This window comes from Sinocyclocheilus anshuiensis, unplaced genomic scaffold (assembly GCF_001515605.1).
Source record: "Sinocyclocheilus anshuiensis isolate Anshui unplaced genomic scaffold, SAMN03320099.WGS_v1.1 scaffold1006, whole genome shotgun sequence".
Lineage (NCBI taxonomy): Eukaryota > Metazoa > Chordata > Actinopteri > Cypriniformes > Cyprinidae > Sinocyclocheilus > Sinocyclocheilus anshuiensis.
The window spans coordinates 587,073-599,973 of NW_015540918.1; the positions used below are offsets into that span (position 1 = coordinate 587,073).

The 12,901-nt window shown below is 38.5% G+C and overlaps 1 pseudogene; it reads right to left on the bottom strand.

Annotated features, from left to right (window-relative positions):
- LOC107689315 (AT-rich interactive domain-containing protein 4A-like) overlaps nt 1–11,059 on the bottom strand; it is a 23,147-nt pseudogene extending 12,088 nt beyond the window's left edge.
- Nucleotides 11,060–12,901: the final 1,842 nt, after the last annotated feature.

Consider the following 12,901-nt stretch of genomic DNA (forward strand, 5'->3'; position numbering starts at 1 on the left):
TACATTCATATAAACTCCTACCCCTAATTGAATCGCGATTTGTTTAGCATCTCAACCGATTTGAATCGTCACATATTTAAATCGATTTTCAACCGGCTCGCGGTTAATCGTTACATTCCTAGTAACGATATATACCATCATACCGCCCAGCCCTACTACTAAATAAATGTTAAAAAACGTAAATATTATGTCAAAAAAGCACCATAAAAAGTGTTCCATACAAGTCAATGTGCTGTATTCGGAGTCCTCTAAAGACTGTTAATTAACTGAGTGAGAAAAGAATTTGAAATTTAAAAAAAAAAAATAATAATTTCCACTGAGAATCTTGCTTAACAGTCATGGTCACCATTCACTTTTATTTTAAAGGGGTCATATGATGCGATTTCAATTTTTCCTTTCTCTTTGAAGTGTTACAAGCTCTTGGTGCATAAAGAAGATCTGTAAAGTTGCAAAGACTAAAGTCTCAAATCCAAAGAGATATTCTTTATAAAAGTTAAGAGTTAGCCACGCCTACCTAAAGGCTCGTTCTAACACGCCCCCACATATCTACGTCGGTATGTGGGAAGATTTGCATAACGCCGCCCAAATGTTCATGCAAAGGAACAAGCAGGTTTCAAAACACATGAGAGTGAGTTTTTATTTTTAGGTGAACTGTTCCTATAAATGCAGTATGTTTTCTGGTTTAAAAACCCAAAATAACAGACATGCCCTTAAAATCAAAATTTAAAGTCAAAGAGGCGCATCAGACAGCCAAGAGAAGTGTATCATCACATGACATCTGATCATGAAAGCGAAACCATTCTCTACTATCATCATATGCATTTCCTCCAACTCATTCAAGGACAAAAAAACACTTGTAATGTAAGTGTTTTTGCTCTGCAGCTGGCAGAGCAGCTGAGAGCAGCCCAACAGAAAAACAGACAGACACTCACCCTGGGCGAGCAGATATCTTTGCGTCCCTTTTCGCTCTCAGCATCTGACTCATCAGCGTCTGCCGCAGGTTTTTCCTCGCTAGTTCCAGGCTCAGCTGTAACCTGCTGCATCATCTCGTCTGGATCTTCACTCTCTTTTTCCGAAGTCTTAACGCACTGCACTTCCGGCTGGGGGTCTGGCCGTGGCTCATTGTGGTGCACCGTCCTGAACTGAATCTGAGCAGAGCGGCAGTACTCCTCAAATCCGTACAGGTACCTGAGGTTCAAGTCAAAGGATAAGCAATGTTATATTTTATCACTAACAATATTATCAATGGGAGTTATTTTCAACAAAGTGAAAATATAGGCTTCTCCAAATGTTTTTTTTTTTTTTTTTAACTCAAGCAGAGGTTAATCAGACAGCCAAGAGAATTTTAACATCACATGACATCAGTCAAACTAGCGAAACCATTCTCTGGTATCATCATATTTAACCCCATTCTCGTTTAACAAGGCTTTGGTTTTCAGAAGAGCTGGGTTCATTTTTTATTTAACCATTACATGAGTTAAGATTTAAGATTTAATATTCCTTTAACAGTGCAGCAAAAGTCACCTTCAAAGTGGGAAACTGTCTCCATTTGCCAACAACACAAAAAGAACACTGGCTGCTGTACAGCAGGAATTGCGAGAGCATGTACTTACTTTCTGTAGGCAGTTTTCACATTGTACGAGGCAGCAGAGTTCAGAACTGGGATGCCAAGATCCATGTAGATCTGTTTCCAAATAGAGCCACTTTCAATCTAAAAAACAAAATAAACCATCTCATTACACAAGTCTTTTTGATGACTAAAAGCGCTTATTCTTGCTGCACAGAGCTGGTAGTGTCATGCACATCTGTCTACCGCACCCTGGGATCAGATAGCTTAGAGAAACATGACATCACTCGAACAAGCACAACCGTTTTCCCAATTATCACCTCTCCAAACTTCCAAATATAATTACCCTCAATAACATTCACAGAACATGCATTTGATAAACAAGCTATTTTTTGTTAACTCAGTCCAGCTCTGTGAACTTCATAAATTCAATCAGCGGCCACTTTCGCTTCATATTTTTGGCAAGGCCTCACTTCCCACTTGCCGAATTCAATAAACAGATGGTGGGAACACTAAGAACACTCACATTGTCACAGCCTCCGTGAACATGCACCAGTCGGAAGAGCTTGAAGAGGTTGAGATCCTTGTAGCCAAGCACTGGAGGTTTGTTAATCGGTGTCCCTGGAAGGAAAGCAAAGGTACAGAGAAGCATTAAACTGAAAATGTGCCCTGCAGAACTGGTCATGAGATTCGTCTATGGAAAAAAAAAAAAAATCATTGAACTTTTGAGGCCCACCCACACACACACACACACACACACGCGCACACTATAAAATACATCCACCATGATATACGCCATGTAACCGCCCCCATGAAAATTGTTAATCCTCATTTAATTTTTTCCCATAGTGATTATAACTCAACTGGTGGTGTGCAGGCATTACCTCTGTCCTCCATGAACTTGTAAAGCTGCTGTAGAAAGTGGTCTCTTTCTTCTGGATCTGGCTCATCATCAGGCTGTTTAAGAGAAAGAAAGTACAACATATGAATTTGAAGTTCAGCAAGTGTGGAATTATCTATTATAGATAATAATATCTATAATATTGGACGTGACTGAAATCGAGTGAGTCAGATTAGTTTATTAACCACTCCTACTGATTCATACGTGTTTTTGATTTATCAAAAAAGAACCAGCTCATAAAAGTCATTAGTTTCTGAATGGGATTACACTGATCATACTATGTTTGTAGTTGCATACAAGCATACATAAAACAGCAGTGATGGAAACAATGACATTTTAAAGCATTTTAGTACAGGCATTTTACAGAAAGAATACACAATCAAGAACTATAATTTGTCAAGCGACCATATTAAATATAAAGATAACAAATGGAATCTTACATTCACAATACAGCAAACATCAGGATTTACACAGCAATATGTTTAAACTATCGAATGCACTAATTTTCAAACCAGTCAAATTACACAGGGCTTCCTTAAGACATTAGTTGGCAACCCACCAACTAGTCGATTTAAAAAAAAATGTGTAGTTTCACACATCCAAAGTTTAAACAGAATCCTAGTGCTGGCTTTCTCAAGACAAAATTCATTAATAAGAAAAGCAACCCATCATTTCCAACAAATTTTTCCACTTATCTTTTCACATGCTGGCCTTATAATTGTGCAACATGCCCGACCTTCTCCAGCTAGGAGAGAAGACTCTTTTAGATAAGCTCAGCCACACCCACCATCAGAACTGGCACACCTCCACTGGGCCAATCCCACAGCCTTTTCACACCCAAAAGAATGAGCAGTTGCCATGGGAACGTGTCGGAAAACCAAGCAAATGGCCATTTGTCCAAACTCGGGGAGCAGGAAGAATGAGACATTGTTGTCCAGAGCCTGGGGGCTTTCCCACATGCTGAGACCATTCAGTGGACTTAATCAAGGTGTACGAGAGCATAAGATGTAAAGGGCCGCGGGAATGTCTTCACAAATCAACATAAATGCCAACACTGGGATTCTCTCAATCGATACTGGTCATAAATGGCCTCATATTGCTTCAGTGCGCAGCTCTGGCAACCCATTTAATCAGAACAATCACTACAAAACTACATGCCAATCACTGAACCCAAGAAACAAGGGTCCAAGCAAGAGCATAAATGGAAACACTGAGTCAAAAAGGAGGAAAAAATAACCAGTTCACAAGTTTGAAAGACAAGGCTGCAATTTTCCAACACCACTGAATACATCAGCAGCACACCAAAATCTTTTCATCATTTGACAAATAATTGTAACTTTTGAAAGAAAACTAATTTCAAGATAAAGAAATGGAAATTACAAAGTAATACTGGAGTCTTACTTCCTCTGGTTCTGGCTCCTTCTCCTCCTCTTCGCCCTTTTTGCCTTCACCATCCTCATCATCGTCTTCTTCATCACTGCTAGAGGATTCAAGAATCTCACTCAAGTTTACTTTCCAGTTGTCAGGGACCTGTCTGGCCTGGAAAAAACATCAAGTCTTTACCAATATAGGAGTACCATAATCAATTAATTCATTATTAGAACTGAAAGGCTTGAGTCTTCATTGACACACATTCAATTTGAAAGATCTATTCTGTTTGCAAAATCTTTTTCAATTCAAAAGTTCAATTAAATCCATAACCTTTGCAACTACCAAAGCAAAAGAATGCATCAAGTACTACCCAACAGCAACAATACAACATCTCCTGAGTGTCTATATTCTTTAAAAATATTCTCACGTCATCTCATGTTCCAAACCAGTACGTGCAGTTTTTTGTGGAACATTTTTTACAGAGCCCAATCTTTTCCATACAACAGTTTCAGACACTTTAACATCAGTGTAATATCAGTGAACAACTATAAGTCTGTTCCCCAATGTATAATGACCATTTTCAGAAATCGAGTTACTCCATGCATAACAGTCTCCCTAGCTTGTTTTAAAATCCTATACTTAAGATGTTGTAATTGAATCAAGGACTCACCAGGACATAGTGCCAGGAATCACTATCTGAGCCACTCTGAATGGAGGCAACTTTCCCCAAAAGATCATCATTAAGCCTCCTCCTGTCATTGTCATCATCTTCACTCGATGAAGACTCCTTTTCATCTTCTGCACTGCATTGCATCAAACAGAGCACTAACATTTGAAACATGCTGCCTTTTCACATTAAAACACGGATCAGAAAAGCTAAACTGCATTTTTACATTTAGGAAAATGAATCAGACATCAGAGGTCATTCACATATAAAAATCTTAAGGGTAAATTAGCAACGGCCTGTTTAAATATAATGGACAAAGGGCTCCAGACTGCGCCCATTTTTTCTGCCTGTGCGACTAAATTTTATGAGCGGTCGCACTGGTGAGACCACCGTGTTGTTCAACTCATCAGCTCTGCCATTTCTGTTCCATATGAGAAACATCAAACGGCAAACGAAACCGAAAGCATAATGAAACCGCACTACTCATTTGAACTGCGCAGCGCTTCGAGAGTAGAGCCTGGTTTATACTCGCCGCGTAAGCAGGAGCGCGAAGCTGAGCGCAGCTAAAAATTACGCGAATATTGAGAAAACGATGGATGGTTTTCAAATAAGAAGCTAAAGACCGCTTCTTAAACCAAAGGTGAACATGTTGGTATTCTTGTGGGAAAATAAAAATAAAAAATGCAAGCACTGTCACCGACAGCAAGTTTAGTTTTACTTTTCTTTTTATTTTCATTTTGAAAAGCTTGTTATCTTTGCTGTTTACCTCACGTTATGCTATGGAGGCTCTCTTTAATTTATTTTTTTATTTGATTCCTCAGTGTTTGCTAAACATTCTGTAATTTATTAGTCGGTATATAATACAGCTTGTGGTGTATGTCATGCCTCATCTTATTTGTTTTTATTAATAAACGTTTCGTAAGCTAGTTTGTCATTGTATCTTACGGTTTATTGTTGTTGTGATTTTTAATTAAGAATAACAAAAAATCCATCTTTTGTTTTAGTCTTAAAAAGTGAAATATGCATAAATGTTTGTAAGCAAATCAGACAATTATATTTTCTTGTAAAACGTGACAAGATCGCGAATTCAAAAGTGAAAGCATCCGAAGAACGGCTTATAACATAGCAAAAGAGGAACTCTCGTTCACAAAATTCAAATCACAAATACTGAAGAAAAAGAACAGGTTGAATGGTAACCACTTTCGTTTCCATGTAACTATAAACTACGATAAAAGTTCATCAGCATGCATTGATTAATCCCATGTTGTAGCAAAAAAATAAAAATAAAATTGCGATCAAATCATGTGCCCGTGCGACCAAATGAGAAAGTTAGTCGCAAAAGAGCGACCAGTGGGAAGAGTGAGTCTGGAGCCCTGAGACAGAAAGAAAGTGGAAAAATTATCATATAAAACGAAGCTAGAACTGTTGGGTGCAAGAACCCATGATGTGGACTGAGAGGAATTTAACAAAGAATAATATTCATATATGTTTGCTACATAAAGTTAGATAGCACAAAGAGGAAAGGACCGTAAATACTCACACTGCCTGAGAAGACCTTCTACCTCGATTTGTCTTCTTTCCAATGACTGGAGTGCCAAAGTGCTCTGGGTTAGTCAGGGGCAGTTGGTCCAAAGTCTGTTATAGAGAGAAATGGGCAGACAAAAAATATTAAGAAAATAAATGAGGGAAAAAAATAGACAAGTGTTAACCACAAGTCACATGATGCAGACACCTCAACACCTCACCTCACTCTCTGCAAAATGTCTTTCGCCTTTAAGACACAGCGAAGTTCTTCTAAGGGTTTTCTCATCTCCATCATCAAAAACTGCAATGAGAATGAGAAAAAAAAAACAAAAAAAAAACTTTGAAATATAAATTGCAAGTTTAGTTTAGAGAAAAGCAATTATAGTGCCTGAGAGGGGTCCAATAAGAGCAACTCAAGGCAGATTTAGTCAGCTATGTCTGTACGTACCCACAGTGTACCAGCTGGCATCTGTGAGTTTGCTGATGACAGCTTCGCTATGTCTACCCTCTGGGCTCTTCACTTCCACTGTTGAGCCAACCTGAGACCAGAGATGCATAACATTGTGACTTTTCATGCAATAAACTGTTGTTGCACAAATAGAAAGCAATTTAAACAGTTTTTATTTAGAATTAAACATTGTCTACGTGCTACAATATAAAGCACTTTTGCCTTATAATTAAGAGAGTGAACAAGGTGTACAGTTTCTTTAAACAACAACAATCGAGCCCTAACTGTACTTATTCATTTTTACTCAGAATTAACATGTTAAATGCCAATTTAGAGAGAGAAAAAAATTGGCTTTGGCAAGTGAACAAATGAAGTAGTTGCCATTCAGCCAGTTACTGTATTATAACATAATACATGATTTTAATCACATTAAGAAAAACTGAAACAAGCTCATCTTGTATATAAGGTTTGATTGACACAATGACGTGCAGTGTTGATCACAAATTATGCAAATTTTGGCCAGTAAGAAACACTTACAGCAAGTTAATTTTCTCAGTTAATTCGGTATTAACAGGCGTGGGAGAAAGTTCAGTTTGAACATGGCTACAACTGAGCATTATCTTCTTATGAGTGTTGCATGAGTAAGAAATAACCAGACGCTTTATAACAAGCATTATAGGAAAGTTGATTTGAAGTAACTGCAGAGTCAGAGTCCAAAAAAGTCTCTCTTACTCTTAAGGGTCCTTTGACTTGGTCATCTTGGACAACTTGTGAGGTGCTGTCTCCTTTAAGCACAACCTGCAAACAAAAACGTTACAAAATATAGAAAGAAGATCACCAAAGCATGATGGTGTGAACAACACGGATGGGAAGACAGTAGCAGTATGGTTCAGTGAAGGTGAAGTAATCTGGTTGTGTAACAGATGTCATGTTCTTCATGATCTCTCTCAAACAAGCTTCTTAGTGAGTGCCTACATACACTGTCAAGAGCAACTACTTAGAATATCCTTGCAAGAATGTGCAACACAAACGTCAGGCACGTGTTGCTCCATTTTACCCCAGGCTGTCTTGTTTCAGTCGGTTAAATACCCAAGAAAGGCCACAAACTAAGATCTTAAGAGAGAAAACAAAACATTGATGGCGTACAACGAGATTTTGCAAAAACGGAAGTGTGGATTAACCTTAAAACAACATACTTATGATTGGTAGGTGCCAATCCCAATAAAGCCATTTGTAAGCTTATTGTTTGTTCTCACAACATGAATGAGTTTCCATCTTACTGACTACTCTATATAGAAAGATGGACGTTCTGTACAGATGATACTTGAATGGTCTGTGGAGCTAGTGCACAAAGCAGGATCATCACCTCCTGGTTTTCTTTTGTGGGCCTGCTCATGTTACTAAATCATGCAGTGTGAAGTGCATCAAACACTTTTGCATTAAAGCAACACAACCCTTTTATAATAACAAATCTGCGCATAGTCACCAGCAGAAAATGACACTTGTTTATCCTCTTTGTCACCTGTCACTGGCTTGACAGATAAGATGCATTGCACTCTGAACTTACACTTTTTTTTTTTTTTGGAAACTTACAGAAAACGCTCTAAAATGATTGTTAGATGATTGACGATGCACATTTCAAGAACTGTTTAACGGGGACAGTCTAGAAAGCATAAGTTTCAGAGCGATATATATACCATATGGCAAATCTTAATTGTTTGATGCAAACAATTGTTCGATTAATTGTTGCAAAACAAACCGTGTTATCACCCAGTGATATAAAGTTGGATATATAGTACACAACATTTTCTGCCTGTACAGTATACTCACATATAACGATATGTACTATATATTAAATCTCAATTGCTTGTTTAAATCACCACAAAATGTAATCTATATTGTCGCTCAGCGATATATTTAAAATGACCGATAGCTGACAATGCACGTCAAGAACTATTTAACAGGGACAAAGTTTTGAAATTATACGTTTCAAAGCGATGTATACTATATAGCAAATCTTAACTGCATGATTGTTTTATCACCACAAAATGTTAAAGGGATAGTTCACCCAAAAATGAACCATTTAAATATATTATCATCCGGCTATACTCTGCTAAATTGTGACTATAAAGCATGAAGATATTTAGGTATTACAGACATTACAATCATGATTTGCTGTAAAGCTGCTTTGAAACAATGTGCATTTTGAAAAGCACTATACAAATAAAACTAACTTGACAAGATGAATGGATAGACTTATATCAGATTGATTAAACTTACCTTAACTTTCACAATGCGTTTAACAGTCTTGATTTTTGCCTCGCAGAAGGCACCACGGTACTTTGCGCTCACGTCCGTCCCCACAGTCAGGTAGGCAGGTTCATCTGCTACCTGTGGACAGTGTAAATATTATTAAGGTGCATAGACAAATTCACTTTCTCTCTGCATATTTACGGTTATATAAAGCATGTGTAAAAACATCTAAGAATACTTTAAGAAGTAACAGCATTCAAATGTTATGAAAATTACTATTTTGGGTATTCTGAAAGCACTTATACAGTCTGACTACCTCAATCATTGAACTACTGAGCTTTTCTTATCACAATTTCTATAAAAGCCCCATTCATATGTGATTTATTCACTGAAGTGTTTTGTTCCAGATGCATGTTGTGCTTCATTTAGGGAGGCGTCGCATATCACAACTGCAGAGGATCACAGACTCACCTTCATCTTGATGGCTATTTGAGGGAGTCCAGCTCGATTGGTTTTGACTGCTGAAACAGAACAACACACACGCATAAAGAAACAGAGTCACGATCTGGCGCCATGTGCTAAGAAACGTTTCATATGAATACGTGTGAAAAATTTGACAGCACAACAAATACACACAACAGAGAAAACGCTAAAGGAGCTAACGTGGCTAGCCAGTTCTCGTCCTCCTCCATTCAAAATGATCAAATAAACAAGACCAACCCATCAAAACACAGCTTCAACTGCCTCATCGTGACTTTACCTCCAATCTGAGCCACTCACGATGTCTTGGTGTAAAAAAAACAAAGCACGGAGTCACTGAAGGAAAACATAACCCCTTCAAACCCTGTGTGTGTGTGTGTGTGTGTGTGTGTGTGTGTCACGTCGCCATCATAGCTCACACACCGTCCTGCACCATGTCAGCCCCTCCACCATCCACTAACCCCACATTTCCCTCACTTAACACTATATTTGCCGAGGTATTGAGTACGAAGAACGAAAAACTGACAGCTATGATGGTTATTGACGCCTGTCAATCAAATTGTGACGGTTAAGCTAGCTGTTATGGCGATTTAAACTGTTCGTCGGGTTAGTTCCGCAACATTTATGTGAGGCGACTTTTCCCTTCAGACTGAGTTACAAGTTTATGGCTATAAACTGGTCGGTTTTGAGTGGTTAGTTCAAGTAAAATTCGTCGGCTAAATCCCGGATCCTGTGAGAAAACAAGCCGACTAACGTTAGGCTCTGCCATTCAATTTTTTTCTCTTCGTCGCCTAAATACCTTTGCTGGAAACCAAGGGAAAACGGCAAATATGACTGGATTACTTTCAGACTAGCGAGTTTAAATAAGACGGATGTGAATATACGGGTTTAATGAAGCAAAATCGGTGTTTGAATGTTGTGTGGAAATATAAATGTGTACTTACATGCTCCTATATGACTGCTTCAGCTCAGCATTCGACTAGGTTGCAAAGGCATAGACGAAATAACAAGCTGTTGAGCTGAGGTTGTGTTTCTCGGATCCCTATTGGCTGCCGGGGCCACAGTGGGCAAATCCCGAGCATTGCGATTGGCTGCCCGCTAAGCAAAATCCTATTGGCTAGACTGAAGCGCGTAACCTGATTGCTCAGTACGAAAGAGGCGCTGCGAATTATACGCTCTCATTGGTGTTCTTTGATTCTCACTCTTTGCAAATACAATAAATCCATCCTGGCCTCCGATTGGCTACATGTTTCCTGTTCTGCGCTGTCCGCGGTTCTGATTGGTCGAATTGACTCAGAAGCGTCCCGACTGCGAAGCCCATTGGTTGGAGGGATGTATGGGAACAGATCTTCATTTCAGAGGGAAAGGCTCTGCTCAGTTTGCGCATGTCGAAGAAAAGAGAGCATTCGCCATTTTGTACCCAACGAAATTATTTTCGCATTCTGGACTCGGAGCCCGTGAGATTTCGCGGTGAGCCCCGTGACTCTTTTTGTCTGCTTCTCTAGCCAGACCGAGTAACCTCAGCGTCGTTAGCTTAAATGTGTTCTTTATGTGATTTGTATATTAATTGTTTTACCACTAAATCGTTTTAGATGCGGTCGTGTAGAAAAGGTCAATGGAAGGCAACGGTAATGGCGTCTTTATGTCGTTGCTGTGGAGAGCGTGGCGGCGGGTTTGTTAACCACGTGACCGGAACAGAGCGCCACAGTAAGCACGTGTGACAAGTTAAACGCGTATTCACTGACACCCGCGTGATTTCAAATTATTATGCATGATTACAGTGCTACTTTTAACGTGACATTGAAGTATTGGGATTTTGAATCAGAAATGGGATAAGACAGCATTTTGCCTGGGTATTTTAAAGGGGTCATATGATGCTGCTAAAAAGAACATTATTTTGTGTATTTGGTGTAATGAAATGTGTTTATTTGGTTTAAAGTAAAAAAAACACATTATTTTCCACACTGTACACATTATTGTTTCTCCTCTATGCCCCGCCTTTTTGAAATAGGCGTGGCTGACTCTTAACTTTTATAAAGAATATCTCTTTGGATTTGAGACTTTAGTCTTTGCAACTTTACAGATCTTCTTTATGTACCAAGAGCTTGTAACACTCCAAAGAGAAAGGAAAAATTTAAATCGCATCATATGACCCCTTTAAGGAATGTGTTTGATTAGCAAACGTGACTGGACCAGTAGAGTCATATGCTTATGCCGTTAATGGTTATTAAATGGTATGATTTTAATGTGTAAAGAGAATCCATATGTGTGCAGTGTTGACCCATTTGTATACAATGTCTATCTATGATGTGTATCAATCAATAAATCTGTCAGTTTTCCTGTGAATTAATCAGAATATACATTAATCAGTGAGCACACATTACATTGGGGGTGCCAAACTCAATTCCTGGAGGGCCTGAGCCCTGCAGAGTTTAGATTCAACCCTAATTAAACACACCTGATCCAACTAATCAAGTCTTTCAGGCTCATTTGAAAACTACCAGTGTTGCCAATTTAGCTACTTTGTAGCTCGATTTAGCGACTTCCCCGCCCCTTTTGAGACTTTTTTCAAACGTTTAGGGACAAATATAGCAACTGCTTGGACAAACTTTATCTAAGTTCTCATCTTGCCCACTGATCTACGTTCATCTTTATATAGATCAGTGAAATTGCCATTGTGATGTCATCTAGTGACATTTAGCTACCAGTTTTAGCTACTTTCAATTGAAAGCAGTTGGCAACACTGAAAACTACATGGTATGTGTGTTGGTGCAGTGTTGGAACAAAACTGCTGGCCTCTGGCCCTCCAGGAATTGAGTTTGACATCTCTGCATTACATAAATGCATGGGAAAGCAACATTCAGACTCAAGGTGTCACACATAAGTGCTAAAAATAGAGGTCACGTGCAAAGCCTCAAACCCTAAGAAAACTACAAAAAGATCTCACAATAATTGTGTATGCACTGCCAGTTAAACATTTAGATGTATTTATGCTTTTCATAATCTTAAAAAAAAAAAATGATTGAAAGGCTTCTGCTTAAATGGTTGAGTTTTGTAGAAAGTCTGCCTGTGTAAGTGACAAAAAATGTCTTTAAATTATGACTACTACGCCATTTACGTACCTCCACATTTACGTAAAATCTAAATATTCATATCAGTATCAGTGGATTAACATGGTACTGTTTTAGATTAACCGAATTAACCTGGGAAGTATGTTCATTAAAATATAACGTTCATCCTAGTCACACTTTTTTTTAAGTCTAATACTATAACATGCATTCTTGGGTTACAATATCATGGATAGAAATTTTATAAGTAAATTCTAACATACTGGGTTTTGCTTTGAGGCTCCCATATGCTGATGGCTAACCATAAGTTCAGGGTCAAGTCCTTGCAGCTCATTGCAGATAAACTGTTTATCTATACCCAAATGCATGTCGTATTTAGTGCCTTATACCGAACCTAGTAATATTCACATTCTTCTGACAGGGTGTGCATAAATATCATTCAATTGACGCCACAGAATTTCTAAAAGAGAAGGTGGATCCTTTGCCTAAGCTCGCTGTCCAACTAATGAACGGTAATTATGGCAATTTAGGAGTCTGAATCAGAGCTTCAATCTCTTTTATAAACCGTATTTATTGTCAAGTCTGAAACCCACAAAAGGAAAACATAGGACTACATTAGTCC